Below are 11751 nucleotides of genomic sequence, written 5' to 3'. Positions count from 1 at the left end.
TTGATTTATACCTAGTTGTTAACGAATAAACATCAATGTACTGTTTTATTGATTACCTTAGCCGTATTTGGCACAACTTTTTGGAATTTTGGGTCCTCAATACTCTTCATCTTTGAACCTGTTTGGCTTTATAACTATTTTGATCTAAGCGTCACTGATGAATCTTATGTAGACGAAACGCGCTTCTGGCGAATTAAGTTATAATCCTGGTGCCTTTGATAACTATTAACTAATAGTAGCAGTGACTTGTGGTACACCTTTTATATAATCCTGGCATGGTCCTATATAAGTAATTGTATATAATTAAATTACCATGTTATATTTTCTGTCAGCATCAGTTATTTCTGTAAACCAAGATACATGAAGGTTTGATTGTTGTTACGCCAAAATGCTTTAAACATTTATTAGAAATGTTCAAAAATTGTATCTAATCCTTAATCATTTCTGGCCAAGTTTTCTATAAAAACTATAAAAGATTGTGTTCGACTGTTCTGACAACTTTCGTCTACCAAAGACTCACCATGGCCAGTAGCGTTCGAATTATAAGTTACAATGTATAATAATTTTAATTTAGTCGAAGCATGTACCTAAATGGAGAATTACCTAATTATTTTGAAAATGTGTGCCAATCTGTTTCTTAGTGTACTCAGCGTTTTATATGGAGTAAACCATAATGATTGTTATTTTTCTGGAATATATACGTAGCTATATTGTATATGCATAATACTTTTACACCATGCAACTAAAAGTAATTTTATTTGCTAATTAAAGATTAAGCTGAATAAAAAAATTTAAGACGGCAGAGAAGGTAATTCTGTTTTGATTGGTTATTACTAAGACTTAGATAAAGAGTGAGCTATTTATACTGTAATTTATGATGTCTCTGCTAGTCTGGTAAAAGGATCAGAGTGTCCTACTTAATTAAACGACAAATTGTTGAAATTAGATAACACGTTTTTACGTTCAGAGAAATTTCACTTATGACCAATGCATGATTGGATTACATCGTTCTTATTGGTCAATGATCTTGCGGGGTCAGAACAAGTTCACGTGTAAGTGCGTTGTGGTCACTTCCTTTTATCATCAGCATTTGATGTGTAAACTTGTGATTCTTATCAAACAATTTGTTAAAAATTCCCACCCACATACCTTTCTTATTGTTATCTTTAGAAGTAGATATATATATATATATGTTTATTTGTGGGGCATATTTTTCTCCGCACCTTTGCTATTCTTTGTCATTTATTCATTTGGTATGATATTAGTTGATGTAATTTCGTATTAATTATGTATTATTATTTCATATTAAATAGGAACTTTTATATCAAATTTTTTATTTGCAAAATGTATTTTTTGGCATTTTATGATTTTGGATAAGTGACCTTTTTTCGTCAGTTTTATTATATCATATAGCAAATCAAGCTCAGACTCTGGCCTCTGTATACATAGTATGTTTATGGTATCTAGCTCTCTGTCTTAAATGGTTTTAATCTTTCCGGACAATTCGGATAATCCTTGGAATTGATCAAGAACCTCAAAACCAACATTAAACTCTAACAGAAATTATTTATTAAGTTTGAACACCATCAGATTGAAGCAAAAACCGATCTACGTTACAATAAAAGAATACGTCCCCAAACTAAACGCTTAAAAAGAGAGGAGAAAGATACCAAAGGAACATTCAAACTCAAAGTCGAAAATTTACAAATAATTTTGGTTTTACAAACAACTATTAATTCATAACTTGATAACACACAATGTTTTGAGTACCTGAGCTGCAGGAACCGGTATCAAACATTCCTTCGGTCACTGGAAACAATAAAAATCCTATTTCTTAGGACCCCTTGAGCCGTTATACAATCGTGTTTTATTAAAGAAATATTTCATGCAAGCCATAGATTTGTTGAAAAAATCACATGGCCTGGGTTGTTGTATTGAAAACTTTATCCTGAGCGTAAGCAAGGGATAAAATTAAAACGCCTTAGTCGTTACGAAGGTGTATTGGAAATTTTATTTCGAGCGTAAGCAGGTAATAAAATTCAAAAAAGTATCCACCCAGGCCATGTGAAAATAAAAACCAATCGTTGAATGCATGCATTATTTTGATTTTAATATGGTGAAGTTTCCAACTAATAATTCTGACGTCATTTCAGTTAAATATGTCGTTTTTGTGCACAAATACCATTGTGACGTCGTCTATGTGTAGTGGTTGTTGTTTATTGAGTATTTTATTATGGCTCTATTCATAATTCCAATTTTACTTTGCAAATATCACATACTTATACGATTTCAATAATGGAATCCGTTTCGAGTGAAATTAAAAAGGTTAACATATCGATTATTCTGTCTTGTGCACAACAAAAGAAAAAGCATAGTAACAAAGCTATTTTCCTTCTAAAATGTGCATTATTTTTACTACACATAGTTAATCTTTGCATTGACATTCTTATGATAAACATACAATATTTTGAAATGGTAAAAAATTAAAAATGTTATATTGACATCACTTCATGTTTAAGATATTTTTTTATATATTCCCCGAAATACCCCAGTCATAAATTCTTTTACAAAAATTAATCCTACAACAGTTTACATATTTTCAATCACGCTCTAAATGCCCACGGGTGTGTTCTAGTAATAAATAAACTGTGGATTACTTAAATATTGTTGATTCTGGTGATTTGTATAAAGCAAAATTGTCAGTATCCTGTTTTCAATGTACCAATGTGAAGATCATATTAATTTAATGATAAGTGCTCTTGACATACTAAGTATTCTGGGAAGTCTCATCTTTAGCGTTTTAAGAATTACTGTATTTCTAATCTGCCACCAACATACCTCCCTTAATATTATCTTTAAAAGTAGATATGTACATATGATTATTTGTGAGGCGAATTTTTCTCCGCACCTTTGCTATTCTTTGTCATTTATTCAATTGATATGATATTAGTTGATGTATTTCGTATTAATTGTGTATTATTATTTCATATCAAATATGAACTTTTGTGTCAAATGTTTTATTTGAAAAAATGTATTTTTTCCATTTTATGATTTTGAATGAATGACCCTTTTTCATCAGTTTAGTTTTTATATTATCGACATTTTGTAACAAGTCAAGATCAAACTCTGGCCTGTATGTTAATGGTATCTATCTGTCTGTCTTAAATTATGATTGCTTGTGATTATCAGTAAGGTTGAGTATTGAGACATATGTTATATATAGTGATTTACGGGTATACATAAAACTGTTGTTCCCATGGTAATGGCATGACTGGAAACCTTGGCATTGTAAATAATTCACATCATTATATGGCCAAAATTGTCTAATTCCCAAGCGCCTCACCAGGAATAAGGACTACAATTAAAATATACTTAGATGCATTATATTACTATGCTAGATAATGGGTAGAGCGCAAGCAAGACTTAATCAAAACTGGATACTTCATATGAAAAGTACAAAGCTGTTCGGTCGTGCATTAAAAAGCGCATTCCAAATTTAAAATATGCAATGAGCACACTGTTTCCAACCTTTTGAAGAATATTGAGGCTGATGATGCTTAGTATTTTTTCGTAATGTGAAATTTTATGATTATTTTTGCAAATTTCATGTACACCAAAGATTTTCCATATACCGCACATAATTGATAAAGGTGTCCTGCAATATAACAATATTATAGGTTCTTTCTGAAATGAAGTTATATATTTTGTTAACCTCTACTTATAAACGTGATTGATAATTATGTACTATTTTAAAATACTTTTTTAATATTTTTCTCAGTGTGTTAATTATAAATAATTACTCCTCATCACGAAGATATACATGTTAATGTAATAAAAAGTCTGGTGATTACTTCCCTCTCCCTTATGATGTAAAACAAAATGTGAAGAGTTTAATAGTACGACTTTCGTTCTTATTTTAAGTTACTTAGTACATAAATATGCATGATGTATAGAGGAGACGCGTCATATACATAGAAATTACTAGATCATTTGACTCTGGCTTAGTACAGCAAAATTAAGAACCCGCGATACAAATATATATATAAAACAGGCGATAAACTTTCCTTCCTGCAAAGGACAGTGATGGTAATGCAAACATTTTATAGATAATAATGATTTTAGATAAAATAGATAGAAATAAGGTATAATGTTCGTATCTTCTTAATAATAGGCCCAATTCCATGTTCCATTGATAAACTGTATAGCACGTATCTTTGACTAGCATATCAATCTGTATTTCAACACCTTAAACAGTTTGCCAAAAAAATATATTCTAAAACATCAAGATAGACAGATAGATGTATTACAGGATATGGGATCAATATTTAAAGTGGTAAGACATGTACATCTGAATACAATGAAGACATGCATATTGAAGAAATACTAGATTTAAACTTAAAGACTGAATATAGCATAAACACTCTCTTAAACTGATGTTAGCATAAAAGTAGGAAGAGAAAGAAAATAGACCGACATAATAGATTTGATCCAAACTGTAAATCATAAACATTACAAGAGAATGATCAAAGTAGAGACAAATTCAAGTCAGTATTCCTTCTGTCATATATCTGTCGATCTCTTTTTTTCATTTTGGAATTGTTTTAATGGCCATATCTTTAATAGTCTTTTCAAAATGTATTCAAAACTTTTCTAGATTCGGGGCGATTCATAGCAGAAAAGAGAAAAAGAAGACGATCAAAAGAGATTACTTTCCCTTATAAATGTATCACGTATTATAGTATAATAAGAAACTGATACGCTACAGCTTTCAATGCGTGTAGGTATATAAGGTACAAAGTATATACGTCCTTTTTTACTTTTTATTTGATGTATAAAAAAATAAAAAAGAAAGGGTAACCAGTCTTGTATAAAAAAAAATAGATAATAAGCATACATAAATATCATTTGTTAGTACTAAATACATTAAAATATATTCAATTCTTCCAAAACGTTTTCACTCCGACAGTCTCTGTCTCTACTTGTTCATCAGAACTAATTAATGTTCCCAGTCAAAATCTATCGGCCAAAAAATCTTTGTCGTGATATGTACAACTCCGTTGGTGGCAGCAATATCCGGAAATCCTAGAAAAGATCCATTCACTGTCACATTACCTATAGAATAAAAATATATAAGTAATGGCTTTTTCGGTCCTTCCGTCTTAATAAAAAGTACAGAATTCCAAACCCTGTTTAAATTCAGATATAATGAGTAGATCTTGCATGTGCAAGACGTGTGCTTCTATTTATACTGCAACTAGTTGTGTTTATTTCAAGGGTTCCTTAAAGGATGAGAACTATTTTTGAATTAGTTTAACAATTTAAATAGCTATCAATGCATTAATTTAAGTTGCAGTATAAAAACAATATTAGGTCAATGTCAGAAAAATATAAACTTTTTTGTATTCGGTGCAAAACTGGGGAAGGACTCGGTAGAACCTCGCCCTTCCCCTAGTTTCTCAGCCTCATACAAAAAAGTTTATATTTTTTTGACATTGACCTAATATTGTATATATATTCACTACAATAACTATGAATAATCGTTCGCATGGATTATATCCGGGTTTCCATTCTTTGAACAATCTTAGACAACCTATAGTGATAATTTGTGAAATGGTTATCACAACCAAAAGACATGTTGGTGTTTGTCTCTACCCTATAAAAATTTGGGTCGGCCAACAATTAAATGTGCTACGAAAGACAATGGACTGGCATAATCATAGTATGATGCATTTAACTGTACTTTTTTCTTTTTTAACGGACTTCCAACTAATCGTTACGATAAAAGATAATTATATATCTATATATATAAAACTATATTGTATATTTATATTGTTTTAAAAAAACATACTATAATAGAACACCCATATAGTTGCTTTTCTTACCACAACTTCCTTTTCTATATGAAAAACTAATTTTAATACCCTTTGACGAACCTATAATAGAATCCACTCTCAATTCTTCTCCCAGCATCGTTGTCAGAGTGTCATTCTGTTTCAAGCCATTTGTAAAATATGTTCCTGAGACTATGTGATTTTCCATAACACCTGTCCAAAAGATTTAAATGTAAGAGAGTGTCCCGCACGGTTTTAAAATAAAACAAATATAAATTTAAAATAAAAAGGATGATCAACGGTCAATAACAATATGTAAAACATTGTATTATATCTTGGCATATATTTGAATGGTTTTACACTAGTAATTTTTGGGGCCCGTTATAGCTTGCTGTTCGGTGTGAGCCAAAGCTCCGTGTTGAAGGCCGTACCTTGACCTATAATGGTTTATTTTTATAAACTGTTACTTGGATGGAGAGTTGTCTCATTGGCATTCATACCACATCTTCCTATATCTATATATGTTTTTGATAGATCATTGGTTATTTCTTCAATAATTTAATCTTTATTTCAAAATGAAATATTTTAGATTTATGTCCCAACGTCTTTTCCTCGTTGACCTTGAATCTTATCAAATCAGATGATTTTTGTACTTAGTATATTTGTTTTTATACATGTAGCATAAAATTAGTCAGTCTTAGTTGAAAACTAATATTTGATAATTTGAAATGTTTTTTTTTTTTTTTTTTTTAAATACGACATCTCACTGCATTTACCCCAGACGCACGTTTCAACTACAAAAGACTCGTCAGTGACGCTCGAACAAACAGAGTAAAAAAGCCCAAATAAAGTACGTAGTTAAAGTGCATTGAGGACAAAAAATTCCCAAAGGTTTTGCCGAATACAGTTAAGGTTATCTATATAAAGTAGATATACATACGGCGAATTGCTGTTTTGTTCCCTCTAAGTTTGTTCATAGTTTTGTTTGGCAGTGCTTCCCAAGGAAGGTCCGTAGGAGCAAATACTGTATATGGTTCTTTTTCTGCAAAAAAAAACATGAACAAAAACAAGGCTATCGTATATATCGGAGGATGCAAGAAACAACACTTCGTATACAAATTCAAAGTAACTTTGTAAACCAGGCAAGCCCGTTATAGTTTTTGATTTACATTACCCGCATCTGCGACATGCGCTGTGATATCCATTTTAACTTCGAGTGGTTTTACGTCAGGAATTTGTAAACCCGCCTTTTATCTCCTTGCCCATTTAACACCCAAAAACTCCAACAAAAAAAGTAAACTAAGTAAAGCCAAGTATCTGATCATTTAATCAGTTTTGAAAACGTCATATGAATTGTTTACCAAAATTACAAAGATGTCTTAATTGTTTATTAAAGTTGTCTTATGTCAGTAAGACCAAGAAATAAAATCAAAACTTGTTCCATGCATTCCATAGAACCCAGAAGATAATAAGAATTTTTTTCTAAGGATTTGAAAAAAGGAATAATGTATCGATCTCTGTCAATTCATGCACCTCTGGTATATATATATAAAGATTCCCGCATGAGTACATCCCTTTAAGCCTATCTTTTTTCTTTCAAAACTAAGAACATTCATAAATTATACAATTGCCTACTGTTCAACTGTTCAGTTAATCCACCGTCCAACAACCCATTAGCCATGAATGTAGTGATTGGTATATTGACGATCTGTGCTACGGATCCATATCGTGGTGGCCAGAACATGACACGTGACATAATGTGTACAATACCATTAGATGCCTCATTATCAAATTTCACAATAGGACTTCCTCCTGCAGTTATTATCTATGTTTAAAAGTATAACCTATTTTTCTACGTAGTATAACATGTTTCTTTCATGTTCTTATGTATATATAAATTTAGAAAACTTTGAATCTTCAAGTATAAATAATGAAAGATGAAAAGCATCCAATTTCTTCAAATAGAAAAACAATCATGTAGACATTAATCAAAATTTTATGATCCCCTTAATCAAAATTAGGAGCAAATTGAGTCAGAACATTTTTTTAATTGTATGAATAGATACTTTATATTTATTATATACTTTCCACCTGTTCAATTTTTAATGATACACAAAACGGTCCATACAAAACCCTAAAACCAAAAAGCGAACTCTTAAACTGAATAGATAGGTCGTTCTAGCTCTACAGAAAGACGATGAAGGGTGTGTCTCCAGAATTCCAAGAAGAAAAACATTCTCTCTCGTATCCCCCAAAACAAATCTTCAATTCCCGAGTGGTAGGTTTTTATCACGAATCCCCGCAAAAATAAAGCCAAATCCCGAATTCCCGCAAAAATTAAGGTCTTATCCCGAGGTCCCAGAAAGGTTTTACAGACCCTCTACAGATGATACTAGTCATGGTTGCAATACACTTATCAACCATGGCTTATTGGAAAAGAGGGGCAAAACATACCAGAGGGATATTTAAACTGATAGATCAAAAACAAACTGACAGCGTCGAGAACGACATGGTTAAAAATGAAAAAGACAAACAGACAAATAATAGAACACAAGACACAACATAGAAAACTAAGAAGAGGTATCCTGTTTTACACTAATTTCAAAGGTTTCCTCTAATTCAAAGCTCTGATTCCTTTCACGGATTTGGCTACACGTTTGTTCCTTTGTTCGCTTGTTCATTTATTGTTAATTTTCTTTATATATTTTGGATTTTCAAGTATTTTGGACTAGGGCATAAACAATTATCTGAAAAAATTCTCCTACCTCTCCTCCATGGTAAATATTAACACGGACTTTTAAAAATTTATCTCCATTGTCCATTTTTGACCTTGATTTGTACAGAGCCTCGTTTTTAAAATTCTTCTTATCGTGTCGCCCATCAACTAAATGGTACAACAAAATTTCCCTTGCGTATGACAAGTCATTTAGATGATTTTTCTGTTCATCTGGTAGATCAATGAATGCATTATTAGATGGGATCAATACTGTCGCGTGTCCTGCAACAAAAACGAATGTCATACAATGTAGAAAAGCAACATATGATTGATTCTCGTTCAAGACCTGAACAATTATAATCGTTATTAACATAGAATCAAAATTAAACTTACAAAATTGTTATCCCGAATATTCAGCCTGTGTGACTTGTGTGCGGTCGAAGGACTTTAGATAAAATTATATTCTAAATTTCTTGAGAAAAAAAAAAGTTTCAGGACACACGTAATTTTTTTCTCATTCAAACTATATTTAAAATCAAATACAACATCAACCTTACAAAAATCTTTATGCTGTATGTTATTAAAAACTAGCCTGTTTTTATCTAGGACTCTTATACTTATAATAGTCCCAGTTTTTATATCAAACAAAATGGACCCTGGTATCCTCATTTTTTACAATATAAATATGGTTGAAAAGTAAAAGGAATATATTTTCGCAAAATATATTTTCGTAATACCCAAATGATATTCATATTATTAGTGCATACATTAATATTTGTTTAATGCATTTACTGAATGCAATCTAGGTGAGTTTTATTTCATATACAACATAAGACAGGGACTAAAAAATCTGCAACCCCGTTTTAAAATAACATTTGATATTTTTTTTATTATGTTTATTAAACTTTATTTAACATCGGGGAAACATTTTTCTGGCACAATCTCTCAAACTGATTTAAATGCATGTGTAAGAAATTATTTGCAAATTAGTTTCCTACAATATTTTCCAATTATAAAACGGTAAAAAGAATAGACATGCATCTCTCCTGCTTTGCACCACAAAACAAATTATAATTAAATGAGAAAAAAAAAGTTATCTTTCGTTTTCCATTGAAACAAGCGCATGTTTTAATAATTCTATACATTTGAAATACCGTAGCTGAGATTTTGAAAATGCTTATTTATATAAGCTTACCTGTTTGAATAAACATTGCAGTAAGATTCGTTTTAATTACAAGTGAAAGAAAGGTAGTAGCTCCAAGTTTGTGTGCAACATCAAGCACGTTTTGTTTTTCTGCTGACTGAAAACTTTGAATTTCTGCATTAACATTGTGCAGAAAACCTAACAGCATTACAAATATTTGACATGTGAATTCCATGTTTCAAGATATCGATGTACTTATTTTATTGTTATATAAGCCGACGAATTATTTATATAAGCATACGAATTATTTATATAAGATGTGGTATGATCACCAATGTGACAAATCTCCACAGTATGTCATTGCGTACATAGGAAGATCACTAAAGTTAAGTGGAGATAAAGCAGAACTGGAACTATACTAGTCAACAAAAGAAACGATACAAGGCAATGTCTTTTTCATATATAATGAAATTGGATACAGTGTACCAAGGTAAATAATTGCCCACTTGGTCCAATATCTACAGAGTTATATTTTCTTATTAAAACCATTGATTTAAGGCAAATACGCCAATTTGTTTTTTTTTATTTTTGTTATTTCAAAAATCGTATTTTCACCCAAAAATTAGAAAATATTATTAGAACTTTAAACTTTAAACTTAAAGATAGTCTGCTTAAAGTTCTGAATGCCTTTGTTGATATTTGAATGCTTTATTCTCATATTCGAAATAACGTGCCGACTTTTGTCATCATTTTCCGCATTACAAATTTGACCCCTGTGTTGAATAAAACGGTATTTTTTAACTTTCCAATTTTGTTAGATTCTTTTAATCATATGCATTTACTTTGTAAATGAATGTTTTTCATTGGATAATTTCAAATTTTTACCTATTCATTATATGTTATGACGAATTAAAGTGCCATCTTGTGTATTGTTTCTTTTGTTGACTAGTATATAAGTTGAACTTTGATGTAGAAATAGTGCGAAATTTTCATTCCCACTGTTTATAGAGTTAATGTATTGTAGGGAAGACCATAATCTATCGTCACATGCATATACATACAGTATTCATATTACCACGCACACATGTAACATGAATAAAACATGTGCTTAGCTGTGCCCAAGAGTTCATTATCTTTTCGATAATTATCTTTCAATAATGAAACGGTTTCACGCTTCAGATGCATGGACAAAATGCTAAAAAGTGCTTATTTCATTTAACGGATAGACATGGTATCTATGTACATGTATCAGTTTCTTCAAGCTTAGAATATAACACTAGATTGGTTGCATCCGAGGCGCTTTCTCCCTAAATTTACTTGTTAATAGTTGTTTTTGGGAGTATTTCACTGTTGAAACATAGAAATGTAGTTTTTCCAACTCGATCATCTAAGAATCATTTATTTATTTGTTATTAAAATTGTTTGACATTGATGATTACACTTTTATTCCATTTCCATAAAATTCCAGAAACAAAAATGTATACAATTTCTCATATATGGAGAATTTCTCAATATTGAGACATATTTTTATAATATTTCAATTTTTAGAAGGGATAATGGTTTTTAATATATGCTTTTAGCAATTAATAATGTTGACTTGATTGATTAAAGAAATTTTCATAGAAATATGTAGTATATATTTTATTGAAGTTTGACATAAGCATTTCTAAAAAAATGAGAAAAATAATATTAGAACTAAAAACTTTAAACTTAAAGATGGTATGCTGAACATTTTGAATGCCTTTGCAGATATTTGAATGCTTAATTCTCATATTCTAAATAACGATCCGACTTTTGTCATCATTTTCCGCAAAAACAAATTTGAACCCTGTGTTCAATAACATGGTATTTTTTACTTCTCTAATTTTGTCAGATTCTTTTAATCATATGCATTGCAAATGAATGTTTTTCATTGGATAATTGAACAGTTTTTCCAATTCAATATATGTTATGATAAATTAAAGTTCAAACTTGTGTAACCTTTCTTTTGATGTAGAAATAATGCGAAGTTTTCATTCCCACTATTTATAGAGTTTATTTATTGTGGGGAAGACCATAAT

General features: G+C 30.5%; 1 long non-coding RNA gene across 1 annotated transcript; it reads right to left on the bottom strand.

The window, feature by feature from the left end:
- Nucleotides 1-4863: 4863 nt before the first annotated feature.
- LOC127710953 (uncharacterized) lies at nt 4864-7439 on the bottom strand. The gene is made up of 3 exons (XR_007986417.1): nt 6772-7439; nt 5934-6044; nt 4864-5112 (listed from the first exon to the last, which is right to left on the bottom strand). It is a non-coding gene; the product is annotated as an uncharacterized LOC127710953 (long non-coding RNA).
- Nucleotides 7440-11751: the final 4312 nt, after the last annotated feature.

This window comes from Mytilus californianus, unplaced genomic scaffold (assembly GCF_021869535.1).
Source record: "Mytilus californianus isolate M0D057914Y unplaced genomic scaffold, xbMytCali1.0.p SCAF_8, whole genome shotgun sequence".
In the NCBI taxonomy this organism is placed as follows: domain Eukaryota; kingdom Metazoa; phylum Mollusca; class Bivalvia; order Mytilida; family Mytilidae; genus Mytilus; species Mytilus californianus.
The sequence above is the reverse complement of the archived record's forward strand: the minus strand, read 5'-3'. Positions and strand labels throughout refer to the sequence as shown.